The sequence below is a fragment of the Tachypleus tridentatus genome, chromosome 1 (genome assembly GCF_004210375.1).
Source record: "Tachypleus tridentatus isolate NWPU-2018 chromosome 1, ASM421037v1, whole genome shotgun sequence".
NCBI classification, from domain to species: Eukaryota; Metazoa; Arthropoda; class Merostomata; order Xiphosura; family Limulidae; genus Tachypleus; species Tachypleus tridentatus.
In genome coordinates this window covers 173442058-173455482 of record NC_134825.1, presented here as the reverse complement: position 1 = coordinate 173455482, position 13425 = coordinate 173442058, and the positions used below count along the sequence as shown (strand labels likewise).

The following is a 13425-nucleotide window of genomic DNA, read 5'->3' as shown; positions in this document are numbered from 1 at the left end:
ACTGTTAACACACTTCAGCCAGTAAATGTTGGTTGATACACCTGGCCAACTGTTAACACACTTCAACCACGAGATGTTGGTTGATACACCTGGCCAACTGTTAACACACTTCAACCAGTAGATGTTGGTTGATACACCTGGTCAACTGTTAACACACTTCAACCAGTAGATGTTGGTTGATACACCTGACCAACTGTTAACACACTTCAACCACGAGATGTTGGTTGATACACCTGGCCAACTGTTAACACACTTCAACCAGTAGATGTTGGTTGATACACCTGGTCAACTGTTAACACACTTCAACCAGTAGATGTTGGTTGATACACCTGACCAACTGTTAACACACTTCAACCACGAGATGTTGGTTGATACACCTGGCCAACTGTTAACACACTTCAACCAGTAGATGTTGGTTGATACACCTGGTCAACTGTTAACACACTTCAACCAGTAGATGTTGGTTGATACACCTGGCCAACTGTTAACACATTTCAACCAGTAGATGCTGATCGATACACCTGGTCAACTGTTAACACACTTCAACCAGTAGATGCTGATCGATACACCTGACCAACTGTTAACACATTTCAACCAGTAGATGCTGGTCGATACACCTGGCCAACTGTTAACACACTTCAACCACTAGATGTTAGTTGATACACCTGGCCAACTGTTAACACACTTCAACCACTAGATGTTAGTTGATACACCTGGCCAACTGTTAACACATTTCAACCAGTAGATGTTGGTTGATACACCTGGTCAACTGTTAACACATTTCAACCAGTAGATGTTGGTTGATACACCTGGCCAACTGTTAACACACTTCAGCCAGTAGATGTTGGTTGATACACCTGACCAACTGTTAACACACTTCAACCACGAGATGTTGGTTGATACACCTGGCCAACTGTTAACACACTTCAACCAGTAGATGTTGGTTGATACACCTGGTCAACTGTTAACACACTTCAACTAGTAGATGTTGGTTGATACACCTGACCAACTGTTAACACACTTCAACCACGAGATGTTGGTTGATACACCTGGCCAACTGTTAACACACTTCAACCAGTAGATGTTGGTTGATACACCTGGCCAACTGTTAACACACTTCAACCAGTAGATGTTGGTTGATACAACTGGCCAACTGTTAACACATTTGAACCAGTAGATGCTGATCGATACACCTGGTCAACTGTTAACACACTTCAACCAGTAGATGCTGATCGATACACCTGATCAACTGTTAACACACTTCAACCAGTAGATGTTGGTTGATACACCTGGCCAACTGTTAACACACTTCAACCAGTAGATGTTGGTTGATACACTTAATCAACTGTTAAACATTTCAACCACGAGATGTTGGTTGATACACCTGGTCAACTGTTAACACATTTCAACCAGTAGATGTTGGTTGATACACCTGGCCAACTGTTAACACACTTCAACCAGTAGATGTTGGTTGATACACCTGGTCAACTGTTAACACACTTCAACCAGTAGATGCTGATCGATACACCTGACCAACTGTTAACACACTTCAACCAGTAGATGTTGGTTGATACACCTGACCAACTGTTAACACACTTCAACCAGTAGATGCTGGTTGATACACCTGGTCAACTGTTAACACATTTCAACCACAAGATGTTGGTTGATACACCTGGCCAACTGTTAACACACTTCAGCCAGTAAATGTTGGTTGATACACCTGGCCAACTGTTAACACACTTCAACCACGAGATGTTGGTTGATACACCTGGCCAACTGTTAACACACTTCAACCAGTAGATGTTGGTTGATACACCTGGCCAACTGTTAACACATTTCAACCAGTAGATGCTGATCGATACACCTGGTCAACTGTTAACACACTTCAACCAGTAGATGCTGATCGATACACCTGACCAACTGTTAACACATTTCAACCAGTAGATGCTGGTCGATACACCTGGCCAACTGTTAACACACTTCAACCACTAGATGTTAGTTGATACACATGGCCAACTGTTAACACATTTCAACCAGTAGATGTTGGTTGATACACCTGGTGAACTGTTAACACATTTCAACCAGTAGAGTTTGGTTGATACACCTGGCCAACTGTTAACACACTTCAGCCAGTAGATGTTGGTTGATACACCTGGCCAACTGTTAACACATTTCAACCAGTAGATGCTGATCGATACACCTGACCAACTGTTAACACATTTCAACCAGTAGATGTTGGTTGATACACCTGGCCAACTGTTAACACACTTCAGCCAGTAGATGTTGGTTGATACACCTGGTCAACTGTTAACACATTTCAACCAGTAGATGTTGGTTGATACACCTGACCAACTGTTAACACACTTCAACCAGTAGATGCTGGTTGATACACCTGGTCAACTGTTAACACATTTCAACCACAAGATGTTGGTTGATACACCTGGCCAACTGTTAACACACTTCAGCCAGTAAATGTTGGTTGATACACCTGGCCAACTGTTAACACACTTCAACCACGAGATGTTGGTTGATACACCTGGCCAACTGTTAACACTTTTCAACCAGTAGATGTTGGTTGATACACCTGGTCAACTGTTAACACACTTGAACCAGTAGATGTTGGTTGATACACCTGACCAACTGTTAACACACTTCAACCACGAGATGTTGGTTGATACACCTGGCCAACTGTTAACACACTTCAACCAGTAGATGTTGGTTGATACACCTGGTCAACTGTTAACACACTTCAACTAGTAGATGTTGGTTGATACACCTGACCAACTGTTAACACACTTCAACCACGAGATGTTGGTTGATACACCTGGCCAACTGTTAACACACTTCAACCAGTAGATGTTGGTTGATACACCTGGCCAACTGTTAACACACTTCAACCAGTAGATGTTGGTTGATACACCTGGCCAACTGTTAACACATTTCAACCAGTAGATGCTGATCGATACACCTGACCAACTGTTAACACACTTCAACCAGTAGATGTTGGTTGATACACCTGGCCAACTGTTAACACACTTCAACCAGTAGATGTTGGTTGATACACCTAATCAACTGTTAACACATTTCAACCACGAGATGTTGGTTGATACACCTGGTCAACTGTTAACACACTTCAACCAGTAGATGCTGATCGATACACCTGACCAACTGTTAACACACTTCAACCAGTAGATGTTGGTTGATACACCTGGCCAACTGTTAACACACTTCAACCAGTAGATGTTGGTTGATACACCTAATCAACTGTTAACACATTTCAACCACGAGATGTTGGTTGATACACCTGGTCAACTGTTAACACATTTCAACCAGTAGATGTTGGTTGATACACCTGGCCAACTGTTAACACACTTCAACCACGAGATGTTGGTTGATACACCTGGCCAACTGTTAACACACTTCAACCAGTAGATGTTGGTTGATACACCTGGTCAACTGTTAACACACTTCAACCAGTAGATGCTGATCGATACACCTGACCAACTGTTAACACACTTCAACCAGTAGATGTTGGTTGATACACCTGACCAACTGTTAACACACTTCAACCAGTAGATGCTGGTTGATACACCTGGTCAACTGTTAACACATTTCAACCACAAGATGTTGGTTGATACACCTGGCCAACTGTTAACACACTTCAGCCAGTAAATGTTGGTTGATACACCTGGCCAACTGTTAACACACTTCAACCACGAGATGTTGGTTGATACACCTGGCCAACTGTTAACACACTTCATCCAGTAGATGTTGGTTGATACACCTGGTCAACTGTTAACACACTTCAACCAGTAGATGTTGGTTGATACACCTGACCAACTGTTAACACACTTCAACCAGTAGATGTTGGTTGATACACCTGGTCAACTGTTAACACACTTCAACCAGTAGATGTTGGTTGATACACCTGACCAACTGTTAACACACTTCAACCACGAGATGTTGGTTGATACACCTGGTCAACTGTTAACACACTTCAACCAGTAGATGTTGGTTGATACACCTGGCCAACTGTTAACACATTTCAACCAGTAGATGCTGATCGATACACCTGGTCAACTGTTAACACACTTCAACCAGTAGATGCTGATCGATACACCTGACCAACTGTTAACACATTTCAACCAGTAGATGCTGGTCGATACACCTGACCAACTGTTAACACATTTCAACCAGTAGATGTTGGTTGATACACCTGGCCAACTGTTAACACACTTCAGCCAGTAGATGTTGGTTGATACACCTGGTCAACTGTTAACACATTTCAACCAGTAGATGTTGGTTGATACACCTGACCAACTGTTAACACACTTCAACCAGTAGATGCTGGTTGATACACCTGGTCAACTGTTAATACATTTCAACCACAAGATGTTGGTTGATACACCTGGCCAACTGTTAACACACTTCAGCCAGTAAATGTTGGTTGATACACCTGGCCAACTGTTAACACACTTCAACCACGAGATGTTGGTTGATACACCTGGCCAACTGTTAACACACTTCAACCAGTAGATGTTGGTTGATACACCTGGTCAACTGTTAACACACTTCAACCAGTAGATGTTGGTTGATACACCTGACCAACTGTTAACACACTTCAACCACGAGATGTTGGTTGATACACCTGGCCAACTGTTAACACACTTCAACCAGTAGATGTTGGTTGATACACCTGGTCAACTGTTAACACACTTCAACTAGTAGATGTTGGTTGATACACCTGACCAACTGTTAACACACTTCAACCACGAGATGTTGGTTGATACACCTAATCAACTGTTAACACACTTCAACCAGTAGATGTTGGTTGATACACCTGGCCAACTGTTAACACACTTCAACCACTAGATGTTGGTTGATACACCTGGCCAACTGTTAACACATTTCAACCAGTAGATGTTGGTTGATACACCTGGCCAACTGTTAACACACTTCAAACAGTAGATGTTGGTTGATACACCTGGCCAACTGTTAACACACTTCAACCAGTAGATGTTGGTTGATACACCTGGCCAACTGTTAACACATTTCAACCAGTAGATGCTGATCGATACACCTGGTCAACTGTTAACACACTTCAACCAGTAGATGCTGATCGATACACCTGACCAACTGTTAACACACTTCAACCAGTAGATGTTGGTTGATACACCTGGCCAACTGTTAACACACTTCAACCAGTAGATTTTGGTTGATACACCTGGCCAACTATCAACACACTTCAACCACTAGATGTTGGTTGATACACCTGGCCAACTGTTAATACATTTCAACCAGTAGATGTTGGTTGATACACCTGGCCAACTGTTAACACATTTCAACCAGTAGATGTTGGTTGATACACCTGGTCAACTGTTAACACACTTCAACCAGTATATGTTGGTTGATACACCTGGCCAACTATTAACACACTTCAACCACTAGATGTTGGTTGATACACCTGGCCAACTGTTAATACATTTCAACCAGTAGATGTTGGTTGATACACCTGGCCAACTGTTAATACATTTCAACCAGTAGATGTTGGTTGATACACCTGGCCAACTGTTAACACACTTCAACCACTAGATGTTGGTTGATACACCTGGCCAACTGTTAACACATTTCAACCAGTAGACGTTGGTTGATACACCTGGTCATCTGTTAACACATTTCAACCAGTAGATGCTGGTTGATACACCTGGCCAACTGTTAACACACTTCAACCAGTAGATGCTGGTTGATACACCTGGCCAACTGTTAACACACTTCAACCACTAGATGTTGGTTGATACACCTGGCCAACTGTTAACACACTTCAACCACTAGATGTTGGTTGATACACCTGGCCAACTGTTAACACATTTCAACCAGTAGATGCTGGTTGATACACCTGGCCAACTATTAACACACTTCAACCACTAGATGCTGGTTGATACACCTGGCCAACTGTTAACACACTTCAACCACTAGATGTTGGTTGATACACCTGGCCAACTGTTAACACACTTCAACCACTAGATGTTGGTTGATACACCTGGCCAACTGTTAACACATTTCAACCAGTAGATGCTGGTTGATACACCTGGCCAACTGTTAACACACTTCAACCAGTAGATGCTGGTTGATACACCTGACCAACTGTTAACACACTTCAACCAGTAGATGTTGGTTGATACACCTGGCCAACTGTTAACACACTTCAACCAGTAGATGCTGGTTGATACACCTGGCCAACTGTTAATACATTTCAACCAGTAGATGTTGGTTGATACACCTGGCCAACTGTTAACACACTTCAACCACTAGATGTTGGTTGATACACCTGGCCAACTGTTAACACACTTCAACCAGTAGATGCTGGTTGATACACCTGGCCAACTGTTAATACATTTCAACCAGTAGATGCTGGTTGATACACCTGGCCAACTGTTAACACACTTCAACCAGTAGATGCTGGTTGATACACCTGGCCAACTGTTAACACACTTCAACCAGTAGATGTTGGTTGATACACCTGGCCAACTGTTAACACACTTCAACCAGTAGATGCTGGTTGATACACCTGGCCAACTGTTAATACATTTCAACCAGTAGATGTTGGTTGATACACCTGGCCAACTGTTAACACACTTCAACCACTAGATGTTGGTTGATACACCTGGCCAACTGTTAACACACTTCAACCAGTAGATGCTGGTTGATACACCTGGCCAACTGTTAACACACTTCAACCAGTAGATGTTGGTTGATACACCTGGCCAACTGTTAACACACTTCAACCACTAGATGCTGGTTGATACACCTGGCCAACTGTTAATACATTTCAACCAGTAGATGCTGGTTGATACACCAATATTTTCCTAGCCTTTCCCTGCACAGTACTTCAAGTGTTCAATAGAAAAAATTTATACCGAAACTAAAGTTTTAAGTCGCGCAAAAAAAATATAAATGAGGTAGATTAGGTGGAAAGCAACGTTCATCGTAGACTATGTAGCCTGTTCATCATACAGTAAGTGCGTATCTGTTAAAATTGTACAGTTATTTGTATGCAATATGCCTAAATCCTCTTACGTTAAACAATGATTATATCGAACAGAATACCACGTGCAAGAAACGGGTGCATTAATGGACTTGTAGAATACTGCGTTAGCTACGACGTTAACGAATTGGAACTGCTACTAATTATCGGTTTGTATTAATAAGACTTTTACATTTTGCTTCTTTGTTTAGATATTTGCGACTTTTAACTGTATCATAATGGGTAAACCTTTCATGTTGTCGTTATGTAATGAATATTTATGTTAAATTATCTCACTTGGAAAAGGTCGTCGTACTTCTCTTGAAGAGCGAAGTTCGAACGGGCAGAGTGTGGATTTCATCGTTCCTGAACTCCAGGTGTTCATGTACAAAATATTTAAAAGTTGCAAACACAGCTTTATATGCTGTCAAAATGCATTCATTTTAGTGAAAATTAGAAGAAAGAAAAACATTTACCGTGGAGCCATGGTTTTTGTCCCTCTTTATGTCTTCACTACTAATCACCTTTACAGGTTTCTGTCTTATTTAGTTATTTAAATCAAAGTTCTGACTTACAACGAAAGTGATTATAGACTGCGCGACTAGACCCCGAGGAACAATGGAGTAAAATAACAAGAAACCTTTAACCGGTGTTGATACCTATAGCAGGGTTTGGTTTGTATTGAATATCGCGCTGAACTACACGAGAGCTATCTGCACTAGCCGTCCCTAATTTAGAGTATAAGACTAAAGGGAAGACAGCTAGTCATCACCACCCACCGCCAACTCTTGGGCTACTCTCTTTCCAACAAATTGGGATTGACCGTCATATTATAACGCCCCTACAACTGAAAGGGCGAACATATTTGGTGTGACAGGGATTCGAACCCGCGATCCTCGGATTACGAGCGAGCTCCTTAACCACTTGGCCATGCCAGACCTCACCTATAGCAGGGACCACAAGCGATTGGATTCGGTTTCTTCAATGTTAGATGAATACCAGCATTAGCGGAGGTTTTAATCACCAGGACCAACCTAATTTAGTCTTATTACATTCAATACATATTGGATTGAAATTTAAACTTCATTCCTATTACTCTTGGGGGTTTCAGCTTTCTATGGAGTTGCCCTCTTATAAACTTGTGTTATATTACTACAGAGCGTAAGAAGATTCTTACATAATAATTATTTAATTACACTATACAGCTCCTGAATGGCTCAGCGCTGATTTTAAGGTTTATAACACTATTAAACGTGTTTCGATATACGTGATGGAAACAGTACTGACGGTCCACTGTGTAGTTTTACACTCGACAAAGAACAAATACGTAATTCAATTTGTAGTTTTGTTTGTTTGTTTGTTTGTTGTTAATCACAAAGCTACACAAAGGGCTACCTGTGTTCTGCCCACTACAGGTATCGAAACCCGGTTTCCAGCGGTGTAAGTCCGCAGACATACCGTTGTTCCACTAAAGGGCTCATCAGTTATTGAACAGTTATGTATCGTTATCGTCAAAAATCTGATGAAAATATAGAAAGATTCAGCTATGGCTTTGTGATAAACGTGCCGAATTGTAAATTCGAGGGATTACATCTCGTTCCAAGTCGTAGGTGCGTTATAAGAGTAATGGCCAAATCTTATTGTTCAAAGAGAAGTACGAGAGTTTGCGGTGGTTGTTGGTGACCTGTTATCTTCCATCTAATCATAATAATAATAATATTTTTTGTACAAATATTTATTTTAATGGCCTTATACTTGCAGGTTCGAAAGCGGGAAGGACGTTATAGCATTTCGACCGCACTCCGCTGCCGAAGAGACCTATCCTATATATCCGTGAATCGTGAGAACAATTATCTATCTTAATTTCAGTTAAATCTCAATGAATCTTGTTTTTACTAACAGTTTAGAATGAGATAGTTTACCATAAGAAACAGACGTGATGACGTAAATACCCGCTGACGAATGAGAAAGTCGGATAATGCTACGTACAAATAATTCAGATTTCACTTGTTTATGTATATTTATATCCAGTTCCTTTATTAACAGTTAAAATGAAACAATGTTTATGGTAGATATGAGTCTAACCATAAAAAAAAAGCCCATAATAGAAAGGTGGATGAATTTTATTTATTTGTGTTTGAATTGAATTTCCTGCAAAGCTATACGAAGGCTATCTGCGCTAGCCGTCCCTAATTTAGCAGTGTAAGACTAGAGGGAAGGCAGCTAGTCAGTACTACTAACGCCTACTCTTGGGCTACTATTTTACCTACGAACAGTGGGATGGACCGTCACACTATAACTCCCCCATGGATGAAAGAATGAGCATGTTTGGTGCGACGGGGATTCGAATCCGCGACCCTCAAATTACGAGTCGAACGCTTTAACCCACCAGGCCATGACAGGCCGATTAATTTTATCTAATGATTTGTTGGATTTCATTTATTTTGAATTTTACATAAACTTGCTACACGAGAGTTATCTGCGCTAGCCGTTCCCAGTTTATCAGGGACAGACGAGAGGGAAGACAGCTAATCAACACCACTCATAACCAAAGAATAATGGGATTCACCGTCACATTATACCGCACCTTGCGACCTAAATATGACGGGGATTAGAACCTGCGACCTACAGATCACGAGCTGATCGATCTAACGACCAGATTATATTTATATAGTCTAGTGTGTGTTTTGTGAAATCCAGTACAGTTAAAACAGGTTACGTTGCATGTATCTGGTTTATCTCGGCACTAAACACGGCTGATATGTTGGTTTCTGGTGCATTATGATGTCAATGTGCTTTATATTTAACCGTATTTTTCGCAGAAAACACATTAACTAATACTTTATCTGCAGTTCCTGTGTCATTTATTTGATAAAAAGAAACTTTTCCGCCATGTTCTAAGCGGTCACGTATCCCCCCCACACACACACACAAATAACAATAACCTAATATGCGTCTTTTAGACATTTTCACGACAGACAACGACTTCAAAGCCTGTACGCTGCTAGTTCCCTTCAATATCTGCATTTGTGTTTTGTATAAACGTGTATCTACTGCCCTTGTCTCGTATTACGGTTTATATTTCGCTACCCTATTTTCAAACCCATCATATAAATACACTTTATACCAATAGCATGTAGATAAAGTAATGGTATCGGATTTGAGAGTTAGAAAGACCCGTCTTCGTTAATAGTACACATATGATGAGACGTCTCCAACAATGGTACATATAGGTTACCTGTATTGCTATTTGTACACTTATATGCAAAGAAATTATTACACTCGTTTTTATTATTTGAGAGATTATCCAGTATCCACTTTTTCACACGGATCATCAGGTCGCTTAGGCAGCTAAATGTAATACAAAACTCTTTATTTTTCGCGGATGAATACATTTTTACGAACATTTTATGCAATTCAAATATTATTTCCCGGAAGTAGTATTGCTCTAGAAATAAGGAAAACGGATTGTAAGTTTCACTAAGGAGAAATCTGTTTACCTCGTCTCCGTTTTCAGGCATAACAAAATTCAAAAAGTGTAGACAGTGATATAATACAATGATGTAGGAGTGTAGACAAAGACAACTTTCATGGATGTGACATAGTTTGAAAGGAAAACGATAACAAAAGAAAACAGTGATTTAAAATATTCATAAGAAAAATCTTACATCAGTGTTACTCGTCTTTGAGGTAAAACCTAAACCTAAATTAATATTTTAAGAATACTTCTTGTACTTACAAAACAAGCACAAAAATGTTTCTCTCATGAAAAGAGTACCATGGTTAAAAACACACACAAAGAAAACGTGATAAGGGCCGGCTGTTATAACGACATAAACAGCTTTAGTTAAGCAGTAACGTATCCCTCCTCGCACGAAATAGGTCCGTTGGTCTTGTGGCCAGACAGAGTAGATATTTTCAAGGAGGTAGGTTTACTTCTCTTGTAGCCAGACAGTGGAAATTCTCACCAGGAGGTAGGTCCATTTGCTTGGTGGCCAGATAGAACGAATATTTTCAAGGAAGTAAACTCATTTGTGTGATGGTCAGACGAATGAATCCTCACAAGAGATGCTAGTTATCCCTCTAGTCAACTCGGTCTTCTCTCATCTTTTACATATAACGTTTACATTCTAGTTGTTAATGTTGGCACCAATGGGGAATAATCCCCAATCCCTGGTTATACTCACCCTCCTCCCATTCGAACGAATGGTAGTAGATACTTGTCCATTGTGCTGTTTCTCTTCCTTGAGGGTAGTCCTTTCCTGAAAGGAAGTTGGAAAAGATAAGCAGGCGCAACGGAACATAATGACCACTTTGTCTTATCACTTAACCTTTACGAGATGAAAACCTTTGATATCAGTCCCACGTGCAATCTGTAATCCATCTACAATGCCATTTGTTTTTTTTAACAATGCGTTCAGTGCATGGTGGCTTCACGTGCAATCTGTAATCCATCCACAATGCCACTTGTTTTTTTAACAATGCGTTCAGTGCATGGTGGCTTCACGTGCAATCTGTAATCCATCCTCAATGCCACTTGTTTTTTTTAACAATACGTTTAATGCATGGTGGCTTCACGTGCAATCTGTAATCCATCCACAATGCCACTTGTTTTTTAACAATACGTTCAGTTCATGGTGGCTTCACGTACAATCTGTAATCCATCCACAATGCCACTTGTTTTTTTAACAATACGTTTAATGCATGGTGGCTTCACGTGCAATCTGTAATCCATCCACAATGCCATTTGTTTTTTTTAACAATACGTTTAGTGCATGGTGGCTTCACGTGCAATCTGTAATCCATCCACAATGCCACTTGTTTTTTTTTTAACAATACGTTCAGTGCATGGTGGCTTCACGTGCAATCTGTAATCCATCCACAATGCCACTTGTTTTTTTAACAATACGTTCAGTGCATGGTGGCTTCACGTGCAATCTGTAATCCATCCACAATGCCACTTGTTTTTTTAACAATACGTTCAGTGCATGGTGGCTTCACGTGCAATCTGTAATCCATCCACAATGCCACTTGTTTTTTTTAACAATACGTTCAGTGCATGGTGGCTTCACGTGCAATCTGTACTCCATCCACAATGCCACTTGTTTTTTTTAACAATACGTTCAGTGCATGGTGGCTTCACGTGCAATCTGTAATCCATCCACAATGCCACTTGTTTTTTAACAATACGTTACTTTTCTATAACTACTATTCCTTTTCTCGCTATAAGTGGATTCTCACGCCTTTGTATCATTTGTGCACCCGCCCCTCTTCCAACTGTATTCTGAATTGTTTATCATATTTGTCTCTCCTTTAATTTATTAACAAGGTTGTTGTTTTTTTAACTTCGTCCTAACCCGACCCTTTGACTCCTAAATGGTCCTACATGGCCAGGTGGGTTAAGGCGTTTGACTCGAAATTTGAGGGTCGCGGGTTCGAATCTCTGTTACACCAAACGTGCTCGTCCCTTCATCCGTGGAGGCGTTAAAATGTGACGGTTAATACCACTATTCATTGGTAAAAGAGTAGCCCAAGAGTTGGTGGTGGATTGTGATGACTAGCTGCCTTCTCTCTAGTCCAACATTACAAAATTAGGGAGGGCTAGCGCAGATAGCCTTCGGGTAGCTTTGCGCGAGATTGAAAAAAACAGATAAAGAAACTCCTAGATCTAGATATTACCTTGTTACCAGTTCTGTATAGATTTAACAATAATTTTACCAAACGATTTTGAACTTGTATAATTTTAATAATTAGCTAGCCCCATGGATTGGGGCCCCATGAATTGGATTAATACCTTTTAATCCTGTCGTCAGGCTAAGTAATTCATCTACTTCCGTATCCAGTTTTGTCCATCCAAATCATTTAATTCTAATATTTAAATTTATCCTCACTAAACAATCAAGACATTGATCCTCTTTCCCAGCTTGTCTCTCAGTTTCATATAACAGTATACTTACTAATAAGATTACTCAACACAGCGTTATTGGATTAATCAACTACTGTACTTCAGACATTATTTTAATATTGTTCACACACAAGTTTATAATAACCAATCCTGATTTATTCTGGGTTAAGTACAGGGTTTCTTTCTTAAGTGCTGATATTCTTAAGTGCTGATATTCTTAAGTGCTGATATTAAGTGCTGATATTAAGTGCTGATATTCTTACACTGGCTTCTAATTCTTTGAATCATTTCTTTTCTTCATTTGATATAAATTCTCTAACAGTTGGCACCTTTAAATGTATTTACGAAACTCTGTACCTGGTCTTGTTTCTAAAGCACGCTGGTAGACCTACACCTTATCTTTGTGAGGAACTCAACAATTTTAAATAACCACCAACCCTGATTTTTACCATTTGTTTGATCGTCTAATTGTTGCACGTCTAACTCGGGACATACT

General features: G+C 40.3%; 1 protein-coding gene across 2 annotated transcripts in view; it reads left to right on the top strand.

The window, feature by feature from the left end:
• LOC143230439 (QRFP-like peptide receptor) overlaps nt 1-13425 on the top strand; it is a 90480-nt gene that overhangs the window by 15300 nt on the left and 61755 nt on the right. Inside the window, exon 2 of one of the 2 annotated variants that reach the window (XM_076463989.1) lies at nt 8786-8864. The exons of the other annotated variant lie outside the window; for it this stretch is intronic. The gene's annotated coding sequence lies outside the window, so the exon portion shown is untranslated. The remainder of the gene's footprint in view (nt 1-8785; nt 8865-13425) is intronic. 2 annotated transcript variants of the gene reach the window in all.